At 40.0% G+C, this 12,142-nt stretch overlaps 1 protein-coding gene across 3 annotated transcripts in view; it reads right to left on the bottom strand.

The window, feature by feature from the left end:
* The window catches only part of CWC22 (CWC22 spliceosome associated protein homolog), a 62,238-nt gene extending 51,455 nt beyond the window's left edge, over positions 1 to 10,783 (bottom strand). The window contains exon 1 of one of the 3 annotated variants that reach the window (XM_059877876.1): positions 10,649 to 10,783. The gene's annotated coding sequence lies outside the window, so the exon portion shown is untranslated. The remainder of the gene's footprint in view (positions 1 to 10,648) is intronic. The other 2 variants (XM_005202288.5, XM_002685271.7) reach the window with 2 other exon arrangements.
* Between the last annotated feature and the right edge of the window lie 1,359 nt (positions 10,784 to 12,142).

The raw sequence follows: 12,142 nt of genomic DNA, 5'->3' as shown, positions 1-12,142 counted from the left end.
TGGAATTAAAAGACACTTCCTCCTTGGAAGAAAAGCTATGACCAACCTAGACAGAATATTAAAAAGCAGAGACATGACTTTGCCAACAAAGATCCATCTAGTCAAGGCTATGGTTTTTCCAGTAGTCATGTATGGATGTGAGAGTTGGACTATAAAGAAAGCTGAGCACCAAAGAATTGAGGCTTTTGAACTATGATGTTGGAGAAGACTTGAGAGTCCCTTGAACTGCAAGGAGATCCAACCAGTTCATACTAAAGAAAATCAGTCCTGAGTGTTCATTGGAATAACTGATGTTGAAGCTGAAACTCCAATACTTTGGCCACTTGATGTGAACAACTGATTTATTTGAAAAGACCCTGATGTTGGGAAAGATTGAGGGCAGGAGGAGAAGGGGACGACAGAGGATGAGATGGTTGGATGGCATCACTGACTCAATGGATGTGAGTTTGAGCAAACTCCTGGAGTTGGTGATGGACAGGGAGGCTTGGCATGCTGCAGTTCATGGGGTCACAAAGAGTTGGACACAACTGAAAGACTAAACTGAACTGAAGATATGATACTAATTAATTCTTCAGATACTGTCAAAAGTTAAAAAAGAAAAAAACAACAACTCATAACCAATTATGGGAAAAGTCATTTGGTTATTTTCCATGACAGATTCAGATTATGAGAAATAAGGAATATAATAATCCTCACTGTAGAGTTTGTCTATGTTTTAATCATCAATGTGTGATCCCCACAGTCTGCTATGGTGACAAATAATCATTTTACATAAACAACAAGAAAAGCCTAGCATTAGAAGTATTATTACCATCACAAACTTCATATACAATCCCGGGCCACTGAACAACAGTGCAGATAGTGATTGATCACATCTCCAGAAGATAAATGATCTATCCTTTAGCTTAGACTGAGTAACCAGAAGGGGTACTGATAAAATGGAAAAAAAACAAACCAACCCTGCTGACAGCCAAGAATTGACACCGACACAGAAACCACAACTTTTAGAATGGATTTCCACTAATTTGCAAAAGAGAAAAACAAGCTGCAGCCCATGGGGTCACAATGAGTTGGACACGACTGAGTGACTCAACTGAACTGAAGTCATCATATGGAACATGGATTATCTGAGGTCAATTCTGTTCAGTCCCATCTGACCCATACAGAATGATGCGGGCATGCACTCATGTGTTCTTAAGATACGCCCACTTACTGTTCCACCACCTCTTTAGTTTACAAATTCTCTCTTGTGTACAAATGCCTGCCAAGACCAGATAGCTGGTGAGCACTAAGTACATTATTGGGGATTTTTTTATTGATGGGCTTTAACATACAAGACAAATGAAGCACTTTCTTCAACAATTCGATGACATGGGGGACAAAAAAAGAAAGAAATGGGTGGTACAACTGTTATAAGAGGCTTAACAGACTTAACACATGTAATATGTGGACTGTGTTTAGATCCAAAGTTGAACAATTTGCCCTACTCTATAATGGGGTGTGTTTATATAGTAGGATCCATGCTAACTTGAAATGAGCACTAACTCAGTTGACCAATATCCTCTATGCAGTCTTCCTTCCAAATAAAGGAGGCAGACTGGAGGTCTCTTCCCTTAATGGGGGACAAAATAATGCAAGAGCACATTTTCTAGTCCAGTTTAATAGTATGAACTTGCTGAAAAGTATTATATGCACATCATGGTTTTCTGGGTAGAAGAATGAGAACAGGGTGGGATCTGGACTTTCAGAAATACTTAAATCCATACAGATAAACGTATTTTCAACCCAAGAGAACTTACCTTAGCATGTACCTAAAATAAAATGTATTTCAAAATCAGCCTTTACTTACATCGTCCGACTCTTTGCGACCCCATGGACTGTATGTAGCCCACCGGGCTCCTCCGTCCATGGGATTTTCCGGGCAAAGGTACTGGAGTGGGGTGCCATTTCCTTCTCCATATACCTATATAGTGTATACTGTATACCTATAGAGCCTTTACCTATATAGTGTGCCCAAATTGATAATAAAGGAGGTAGTCTAAACTCTAGTACCAATAATTTATAAACATTCAAAATGCATTTTTCTCAACTGTAAAACATGTTTTCCAAAGAGGTAAGTCATTTTAAAATAATGTGATGGTTAGTGACCCTTGGCTGACAGGAATGATACAACGGTGAACACAGCTTGCCCAATGCTGTGCAGAACCAGCCAAAGGGAAGAATGCCAATGCGTACAGTAGCTCCACAACACACTAATTTGCCATCTCCACTAACAATTCGACAGCACATTACAAGGATGTTTCTGAGATATATGAGATGAACTAATTACATACATTTCCTGTGTCAGAAGTCAGAAACATCTAATTTAGAGTCAGATAACAATAGCAGCAACAACAAATATATAAAACTGTTATAGTCACAAAGACACTATACCAGGTACTTCATTTCTATATTCTTATTCAACCTTCATGGTTACCCTGCTTGTGTGACTTTTTTAAACCTTATTTTTCAATGGGAAAACTGAGGTACACAGAGTTGAAGCGATGGGTACAAATAAATCACTGCTAGTAAGTGACAGAGCTAAAATTCAAGAAAGTTTATCTGATGCCAAACCATCTGATACTGCATCCCAAGGAAAATAGCAACATTAGTAAGCTGATGCCAAATTGGTAAACTATAAAATGTACAAAGACACAATCTATATATACTATGCATAAAATTTTCCTAAACTGATCCATTCAAAGTTCCAGATAGTAAAGGTTTTGATGTTAATATAATGAGGCCCTACTTTTTTTTTTAACATGAATAATAATGTTAAGGATCCCTTTATTTAATTTGCATACCAAGAATTCACTGTGACCAGGTACAATATGAGCAAATAAATCACTTGACTACTGTGCAATATCTAGTATTGTCCTTGACGATCGCTCTAGGGTCTAAAACCTGGTTTCTCTTCTCATCTGACACACACACACACACACACACACAACCTGGTTTCTCTTCTCATCCTACACTCACACACACCTGGCAATTTTTAATGCCTTTAATTTGAAATTATCTCACCCATTTAAGTTTACTGAGTTTTCTTTCTGATCAGTGTCATCTTTCACCTTTCTACCCTTCAACCGTCATCACCAAATACTTTTCTGGCAATCAAGTACAATCTGTTACATTTCTATGTCCCAAAACATAAGAGTGAATTGATACTACTATAGACTGCTATCCCAGTTCTAACAAAATATGCATAAAGTACTATCATCGTCCAGATTTATACAGAATATGCCTGCAGGGAAATTCTGAGAGTTCAATATGTGCATGCTTGATACGTAGACTAATTGGAAATTCCTGCAATGAGAGTAATTTATCTAAAGTTTATAGCTCTCACTGCTCTTCTTAGCATCACTGTGTGGGTTTCATGATGAATTATTAAATTTCTCTCTCCTTGTCACAAGTAAGTCACTCAGCAAAACCACACCTGCTCTCCTGAGCAAGGAGAGTATTTTATAATAAGAAGATGTTGTTTCAGCAAGCATCAGAAAGCAAAATACTTAATAAGATTTGTAAGAAGACTGCTTTAGTAACTGGAAACTATAAAATTATACATTCTGCAATTATCTCAAAAGTTCAAAAAACAGGAAAATATTCAATTAATTAATGCATTACGTTCTCAAGTATTTCAAAATAAAACATCTACTACTGTCCCTTAGGTATCTTCAACCCATGTTCGAGGAACTTGTGGAAATATACTATCATAAAATTGTTAAAAGAAAGTCGATTTCCTTTAGTTTGCTCTTCTGCATTCTACAGAGTAACAGTAAGCATGGCAAACTCCAAACATTATAAGAGAGTTTAAAACAAAAAACAAAATAAGAAAATGGAATAGTAAATAGCATTCAAATTAAAAGCTAGTGCAAATCTGTTCTTAATACAAAAATGTAATGGAAAGGTGGTGTTGATGGAATCCTTGGAAAAATTTCCAAATAGGACACAAACCGATGACCCTTCCAAATACTCATTTTCCTTTTCAGGGAACAGATAGGAATAACAGATTGGCCACAGTTCTTAAGCATGAATGACAAGATTGCCACGGCCTTTCCCTATTTGTACTAGAGGGAAAAAAAAATTGTTTAAGAAAACTGCTTCCTTATTTTTTTCTTGCTATTTTTTGGAATACATACATATTAGCAAGAAATTTGCCCCATGATATGCCACATAAGAAAAATATTTGATACTGTAATTCGATTTCAGCACAGGTTCATAATACCAAGAAAATAAAAGGGTCAAAACTTTTCAAGAAAAGTCACAAGAGTGACAGTCCCTTACCTGCTATTCTGAAATCCAAAATGTCCTAAAAATACAGATTTTTGGTAAACTCATTTGACAGCAAAATTTGACATGCACTAACTCAAGACTTTATGTGACTCTTCACATGATGTACTATAGAAATATTACATGTATTTGAGTAGATGATGTTGCCCTGGGATCCCAAAAGGGGGATTACTTAATAAATGTATCTGCACTGTATTCTCTCTGTAGAAATCTGAACAAATTCTGACTGTCAAATCAGAATTATCAATACAAATGCAGAAATGCAGATCTGTCCTCCCTATCTGCTTTCTGGTACACTACAGTACACCAGGTGTGTGCTTGGACGCATAACTGTCTGAATGACTGAAGGTTATACCACGTAGAAGTGACAGGCTTAGAAGCTGTGCAGATAGTATTAGATATTGTTTGGGTTTTTAAGCAATGAGGAATAAACAACATAAACACTTCTGACTGGTCTTTGACTCTATGTAGGGAAGACAGCACCAATATGGGGACTTCTTAAGACAGTGAGACTCAGATGAGTAAAAAAAAAAAAGACAAAATCTAAAAGTCTTGTCATTTTTTAAGAACTCAGTGACACCAACGCGTGTTGTGTGTTAAGTCGCTTCCGTCATGTCTGACTCTTTGCGACACCACAGAATGTAGCCCCCCAGGCTCCTCTGTCCATGGAATTCTCCAGGCAAAAATACTGGAGGGGACTGCCATTTCCTTTTCCAAGACCAATATTCATACCAAAAATCACTCATTATAAACTGAGAGAAAGTGTTAACCCCCATTCACTTCCCACACCATGAAGCCAATCCATATTAGTCTGTGTTTAAGTTACCAAAGAAATTAAAATGATAATGATCATATGAATATGCTACCTAAACTTTTTTAAAGTCTTTTCTGGTACATAGGAAGATCCAGCCTTTTCACTAGAATGCAGGCTCTATGAGAGCAGGAAGTTGTTGATTTTTGTTTCAAAATCTCTATCAGCTACTTCTGGATTTACAGTATTGATTTCCAAATGAGTTAGTTTTAAAGAAAAATTCTATATGTTGAACTTATTTACTGATTCATTTAAATATAATTATGACATATATGGGGCAAATTCCCTTTATGCTGCCCCCTCTCTAATTCCATTCTCTTTCTCTACACAACCAAGTTTTTTCTGGTAGATGAGTTCACATAAAGCACCTCTAATTCTTAATCTCCCATTAACCCCTTTTACCAGTCTGGTTTCCACTCTTGGGATTCCACAGTATGTATCAAGGTTACCTAATGACTTTCTTGTTGCTAAATCTAGGGGCCACTTCCTTCTTCTATAACATTGTGTCTAGCACTTGGTACTGCTAACCACATTCTTGAAGTTCTCATTTCTCATCTTACACCAAAGACACCAAGTTCACTGGTTTTGCTTTTGTCTCTTCTTCTGTCCACCCCTCTAACATTTTACCATTCCACAGAGTTTAATCTTTGCTCAGGGATTTTGTCTGTTTTGTTCATTATTATAATCCCAAAAGTTTCTCAATACTTGTTAAATTAACAAATGAATAGTCCTTAACTTTCCTTTCTCTACATTCTCTCTGGAAGACCATCTCCACTTCCACATTCTTAGGCTAATATTCGTAAGAACGATTTTACTTCATCCAATCTTTTCTACAGTGTTCCAAAGCTTTATCTCCAAATGCCTATAGAAACCTCCGTGTGGATGCACCAAAAGCCCGCTGAACTAGACGCCCAAGTTGGAACTCATTTCCTCCTCTCCTCAAACCAGCACTTCCTCTAAAATATTACCTGTAAAACTAGCCACGTGACAATTTCCTCATTCCGTGTCAGTCATCAAATCTAACTGATCCTACTTTCTCAGTTAACAGGAGACAGAATCAAATCTGCCCATTTCCCACCCCCCCCCCCCATTCTCTCTGCCATTGTATACAGGAAAAAATTAAGGGGAAGGTTCCGTTTAGGGAAGATCCTATAAGATAATCCCTAGTTTCATTTTAGAAGAAGGCAAAATAGTTTTGACCTCTCTAATAAGATTTCTCATAGGTCTTCTTTATCTCCAGACTATAAGGACTTTCCCAACTTGCCGCTAAAAAACATAGGGCGCCACTGCATTCTACCCACACAGAGCAAAAGGATTCTGTAAATACCTGCAATGCTGCCTGGAGAGAAATCCAGGCCTTAAATTAAAAGCACATCCCACTACAATATAACTGTATTATTTCACACTTTGGAAATTTCCTTCTAAATTTTTAAAATGAAAATTCTGTCTCAATGCCTACTGTATCTACCATCAGTCTCCTTATATTATTCTTTAATAGAAAAGAGTTTTTGGTAGCAGTTCTTCTTGTTAACTCAATAAAAATAAATCTTAAGGGATGTCTCTGGGACTTCCCAGGTGGTGCAGTGGTAAGGAATCTGCCTGCCAATACAGGCGACGCAAGAGATATGAGTTTGATCCCTGGGTCAAGAAGGTACTCCTAGAGCAGAAATGGCAACCCCACTCCAGTATTCTTACCTGGAAATTCCATGGACAGAAGAGCCTGGGGGTCACAAACTGTCAGACACGACCGAGCACACACAAGGGACATCTCCACTGCTGCTAGGCCTTTAACCACCTGACCTCAAACCCTGTTAAGCCCACCTCATCTTGCCTTCTAGTTCCCTACACTTCACTTGGTTCACAGCTCAAGTGGCCAGCAGCAGAATTCAACTTTCCTCACTAATCCCAGCACCTGATTCACTGAACAAATATTATCAGTATGGGTTTTACTGATCTGTGATTAAGTTAAATTTATACCCATTGTAACGACAACAAAGAAGAGACAAAAACCTTATATGTAAAACCTACATAACCCTCACCACTTAATATATACCTTGTCTGGCAAAGAAGTATCTCCAGCGCTTCTAACCACCCACTGAACAGTACTTTTTTCATTTTGTCTTTAAAGTTTGCATTTGTGAGGAAAGTCTCCTTTGTGAGATTTTTTATAACTGAAAAAAATTTTTATGGGAGAAACAGGAAAACAGAATGAAAAGAACTGATATTTATATTAAAAAGTGGTTCAGAAAAACACTTAGAGAAAGTAAACTGTTGAGAAAAAGCAGGATGGTCATGGTCTTTTTCTTTTTACTTTACCCCCAATTCTCTGGAAGCAAGTTAAGAATAGAGGGTCAAAGGCAGTGTCTGTATCTTGTGAGGGGAGACATATGTTAAGCTGCACACAAGGCACTGAGGGCTGAGACAGAGTTCCTATTATCAGGCAGAGCAGAGAGATCTAAGTGCTACAGCAATGTTATAAACACAATACGACTAGAAAAATGGAAGGGCAAGTAAGTGGGTCTGGGGAACAAAGAAAGAAATCGGTTTAGAAGCTGCATTGTGAAGGACAAGTAGGTCATTCAGGCAATGAGACAGCACGTATAAGGACTCAGAGGCGTGAAAGACCGCGTAGAACACTGGATCCCTGAAATTCTTGGTCACTGCTATATATCCAGAACTTACGACAGTGCGCGCTACTTAATAGGTTCCAATTCTAAAATCAAAGATAAAAGGCAGTGTGTAAGCTTTTGATGATTGTTCCTAATTCTTCCTATGAAGAACTCCCTATAATGATATCTGACAACTTCTTTACCATGGAATACCACAACAGTCTTGTCCCACATATCAACCCCTACTTCTAGGAATGGCCAAGCTGTTGTCATCAACAGTATCAAGACAGTACCATGAGGAGCCAAACCTTACCTGTCTTCACCGCCACCCTCCCTCGGTTAACCTGGAGAGTAGCTTTAATATCCTTCCCTATTGAGATGAAAAAAGTATCAGTTCCTTTCCTACCAGTTCCAATCCAAGAGGAAATCTGACCCTCAAGGTGTAGTGACTTCAAGTTACTAAAACAGGTCTAACTGCCGAGAACGTTGCATGCCTTCATTCATACCACTTTGTTCCCCCCTCCCCAAAAAGCATTCATCAGCTTGCCTTACTTAAGTATAAGGGCCAGATATGTTCTCTCAACTCTCACAGTACAGCTTTGAAGGTGGGCTTGCTGATGATTAAATGATAGAGCCACTTAGTAAATCATATTCTAAATTTTAAAGACAATTTGAGGGGGTGGCCTCTACAGAGATGTTTATAAAGTAGCCCCTAAATACAGCACTACATTCTAGACCAGAGGCTCCTGTCATCATGTCTAGAATAAACCTGTCCTGATAAACTAATTCAGGAAAGGACTCACAGGGTAGCTTTCAAGGTGAAAGTACTGAACTCTTGTCTGATCCATTTATGAGTTGGTGTGATCACTCACCTAGAGCTAGACATCCTGAAATGTGAAGTCAAGTGGTCCTTAGGAAGCAACACTACAAACAAAGCTAGTGAAGGTGATGGAATTCCAGCCGAGCTATTTCAAGTCCTAAATATGATGCTGTTAAAGTGCTGTATTCAATATGCCAACAAATTTGGAAAACTCGGCAGTGGCCACAGGACTGGAAAAGGTCAGTTTTCATTCCAATCCCAAAGAAAGGCAACACTAAATAATGCTCAAACTACCATACAATTGCACTCATCTCACATGATAGCAAAATAATGCTCAAAATTCTCTAAGCCAGGTTTCAACAGTACATGAACTGAGAACTTCAAGATGTTCAAGCTGGATTAGAAAAGGTAGAGGAACCAGAGATCAAATTGCTGGATGACAGATAAAGCAAGAGAGTTCCAGATAAACATCTACTTCTGCTTTACTGACGATGCCAAAGCCTTTGACAGTGTGGATCACAACAAATTGGAAAATTCTTCGAGATGGGAATACCAGACCACCTTACCTGCCTCCTGAGTAATCTGTAGGCAGGTCAAGAGGCAAGTTAGAACCAGACATGGAACAACAGACTGGTTCCAAATTGGGAAAGGAGTATCTCAAGGCTATATACTGTCACTCTGATTATTCAACTTATATGCAGAGTGCATCATGCTAAATGCAGGGCTGGATGAAACACAGCTGAAATCAAGACTGCTGGGAGAAATATCAATAACCTCAGATATGCAGATGACACCACCCTCATGGCAGAAAGTGAAGAACTAAAGAGCCTCTTGATGAAAGTGAAATAGTGAAAAAGTTGGCTTAAAACTCCACGTTTAAAAAACAGATCATGGCATCCAGTCCCATCACTTCATGGCAAATAGATGGTAGAACAAAGGAACTACTGACACATTTTCTTTTGGGGGGCTCCAAAATGACTGCAGCTGGTGACCGCAGCCATGAATTTAAAAGATGCTTGCTTCTTAGAAAAAAGGCTATGAAAAGCCTAGACTGCATATTTAAAGCAGAGACATTACTTTGGTGACAAAGGTCAGTCTAGTCAAAGCTATGGTTTTTCTAGTAGTCATGTATGGATGTGAGAACTGGACCATTAAGAAAGCTGAATGCCAAAGAATTGATGTTTCTGAACTGTGGTGTTGGAGAAGACTTTTGAGAATCCCTTGGACAGCAGAGAGATCCAACCAGTCAATCCTAAAGGAAATCAGTCCTGAATATTCATTGGTAGGACTGACCTTGAAGCTGAAACTCTAATATTTTGGCCACCTGATGCGAAGACACGACTCAATGTAAAAGACCCTAATGCTGGGAAAGATTGAAATCAGGAGATGGGAACGAGAGGACGAGATGGTTGGATGGCATCACTGACTCAATGGACACCAGTCTGAACAAACTCCGGGAGATGGTGAAGGACAGGGCAGCCTGGTGTGCTGCAGTCCATCGGGTCGCAAAGAGTAGGACACGACGGAACGACTGAAAAACAATTTATGTAAGGATAAAGGATAACAGAGAAAGAACACACGTAATAATGAACGAACAGTCCTCAGAACTACGTGGTAAATGATGAAAAAGAAACGACTCATGATATTTTGAAGAAGCAGTCACAAAAATACTTCGCCGGAAAGAGGAATGAGAGGAGAACTTCCACAGCTTTTTAATAAACCAGGGTTTATTAATCTCACACCTATGGTTCGGGGCCCAGGCACTAAGAAAGGGGCCTGCGGCCCCGAACCAAGGACTCGAGAGGCTCCAAGTGATCCGCGCCCAAAACACACCTCACACGAAAGGAAAGGGTACCCGCGCTGGTGCTGGATTTCACAGTAAAAGCCAACGCGGAGAGACAGTTCCAGGAACCTCCCCTGTCCGCGCAGGCACTCTCCATCCCACCGCGCAGTCCCCATCCCACTCGCTGGGGCTCTTCCGCCCGACCGACACTCACAGTCCGAACTCGCGGGCCACCGCGCGGCGGGAGACCCAAGCGCACCCGAAAACCGCCCACGGCCGTACCAGCGAGCCCGCACCTACTCCTGGGCCCCCTTCATTTCCTACCCGGCCTGGCAACCTGGAACCCCAACTCCAACTCGCTGCCTGCAGCGAGTCTACGGACTTCGGTAATTACCTGGAGCTCCACCGCGCCGCCATTACACCGGAAGCACGTCACTTCCCTTTCCCGGGCCCCGCAGTAGGAAGAAGGCGGAACGTGAAATACATACTAACCTGACGCTAAACTGACTCTGATACGTTATTGTATTAACTTATTTTAAACATTGTTTTGTAATACCAGATTCAGAGCCGTCGATCCGGCCACACTTTTCCCTTCCCAAGACAGCGACAAAAGAAACACAAACTACAAAACCCATAATCCACCGCCAATGCGGGCGGAAATGACGCGCTCAGTTGTAGGCTGAGAAGGCAGCAATGCACGACGGGAATTATAGTTCTTCTGGATAAGGAGCATAGAGTTCGCTCTGGAAGCTCACGGGCAACCTTAGTTCTGTCTTAAGATTTTTTAAAGTTTACTGTAAACTTAATTCTCTGCAGTTGACAAAAAAGGAGACCTTAGTGTAGCCACTTTTCTGTGAAAATCTTAAGGAAACAAGACACCTTTTTAGACTTTTTACAATAGTTAAACCAAGAACCAAAACAAAAATGTTACCAACTGTAACAAATGTTAAGTGCCTACCAGGTTACAAGATTGCAAGCCTAAGTCAATAGGAAAATATTGGACCACCAACAGAGTGAAGTAATGAGGAAGAAATTAATTTTGCAGATAAGATGATGCCTCTATTTTAGGTAAAGGTACCAACCAGCTGGCGAGACACAGGAGAAAATTTTCGGACTGACTTGGAAATAGAAGTCTGAGGTGATCAGTAGAAGCATTTTCTTAATCTTGACTTTTCAAAAGTTACAAAACATAAATGTTAAACTACTTGTTACTGTTTTGGAAACTTCAGTTCAGTCAGTCCTGTCCGACTCGTTTTGACCCCAAGGACTGTGGCTCGCCAGGCCTCTCTGTCCACCTCCAACTCCGGGAGTTTACTCAAACTCATGTCCACTGAATCGGTGATGCCATCCAACCATCTTATCCTCTGTCGTCCCCTTCTCCTCCCACCTTCAGTTTTTCCCAAGATCAGGGTCTTTTCCAATGAGTCAGTTCTTCGCATCAGGGGGCCAAAGTATTGGAGTTTCAGCTTCAATATCAGTCTTTCCAATGAACACTCAGGGCTGATTTCCTTTAGGATGGACTGCTTGGATCTCCTTGCAGTCCAAGGGATTCTCAAGAGTCTTCTCCAACACCACACTTCAATTCTGTGGCGCTCAGCTCTTTTTATAGTCCAACTCTTATACCCATACGTGACTATTGGAAACACCATAGCCTTGACTAGATGACATCTGCTTTTTAATATGCTGTCTAGGTTGGTCATAACTTTGCTTCCAAGGAGTAAGTGTCTTATAATTTCATGGCTGCAATCACCATCTGCAGTGACTTTAGAGCCACCAAAAATAAAGTCAAC

Source organism: Bos taurus, chromosome 2 (genome assembly GCF_002263795.3).
Source record: "Bos taurus isolate L1 Dominette 01449 registration number 42190680 breed Hereford chromosome 2, ARS-UCD2.0, whole genome shotgun sequence".
Classification (NCBI taxonomy): Eukaryota; Metazoa; Chordata; class Mammalia; order Artiodactyla; family Bovidae; genus Bos; species Bos taurus.
This window is presented reverse-complemented; position numbering and strand designations above follow the sequence as displayed.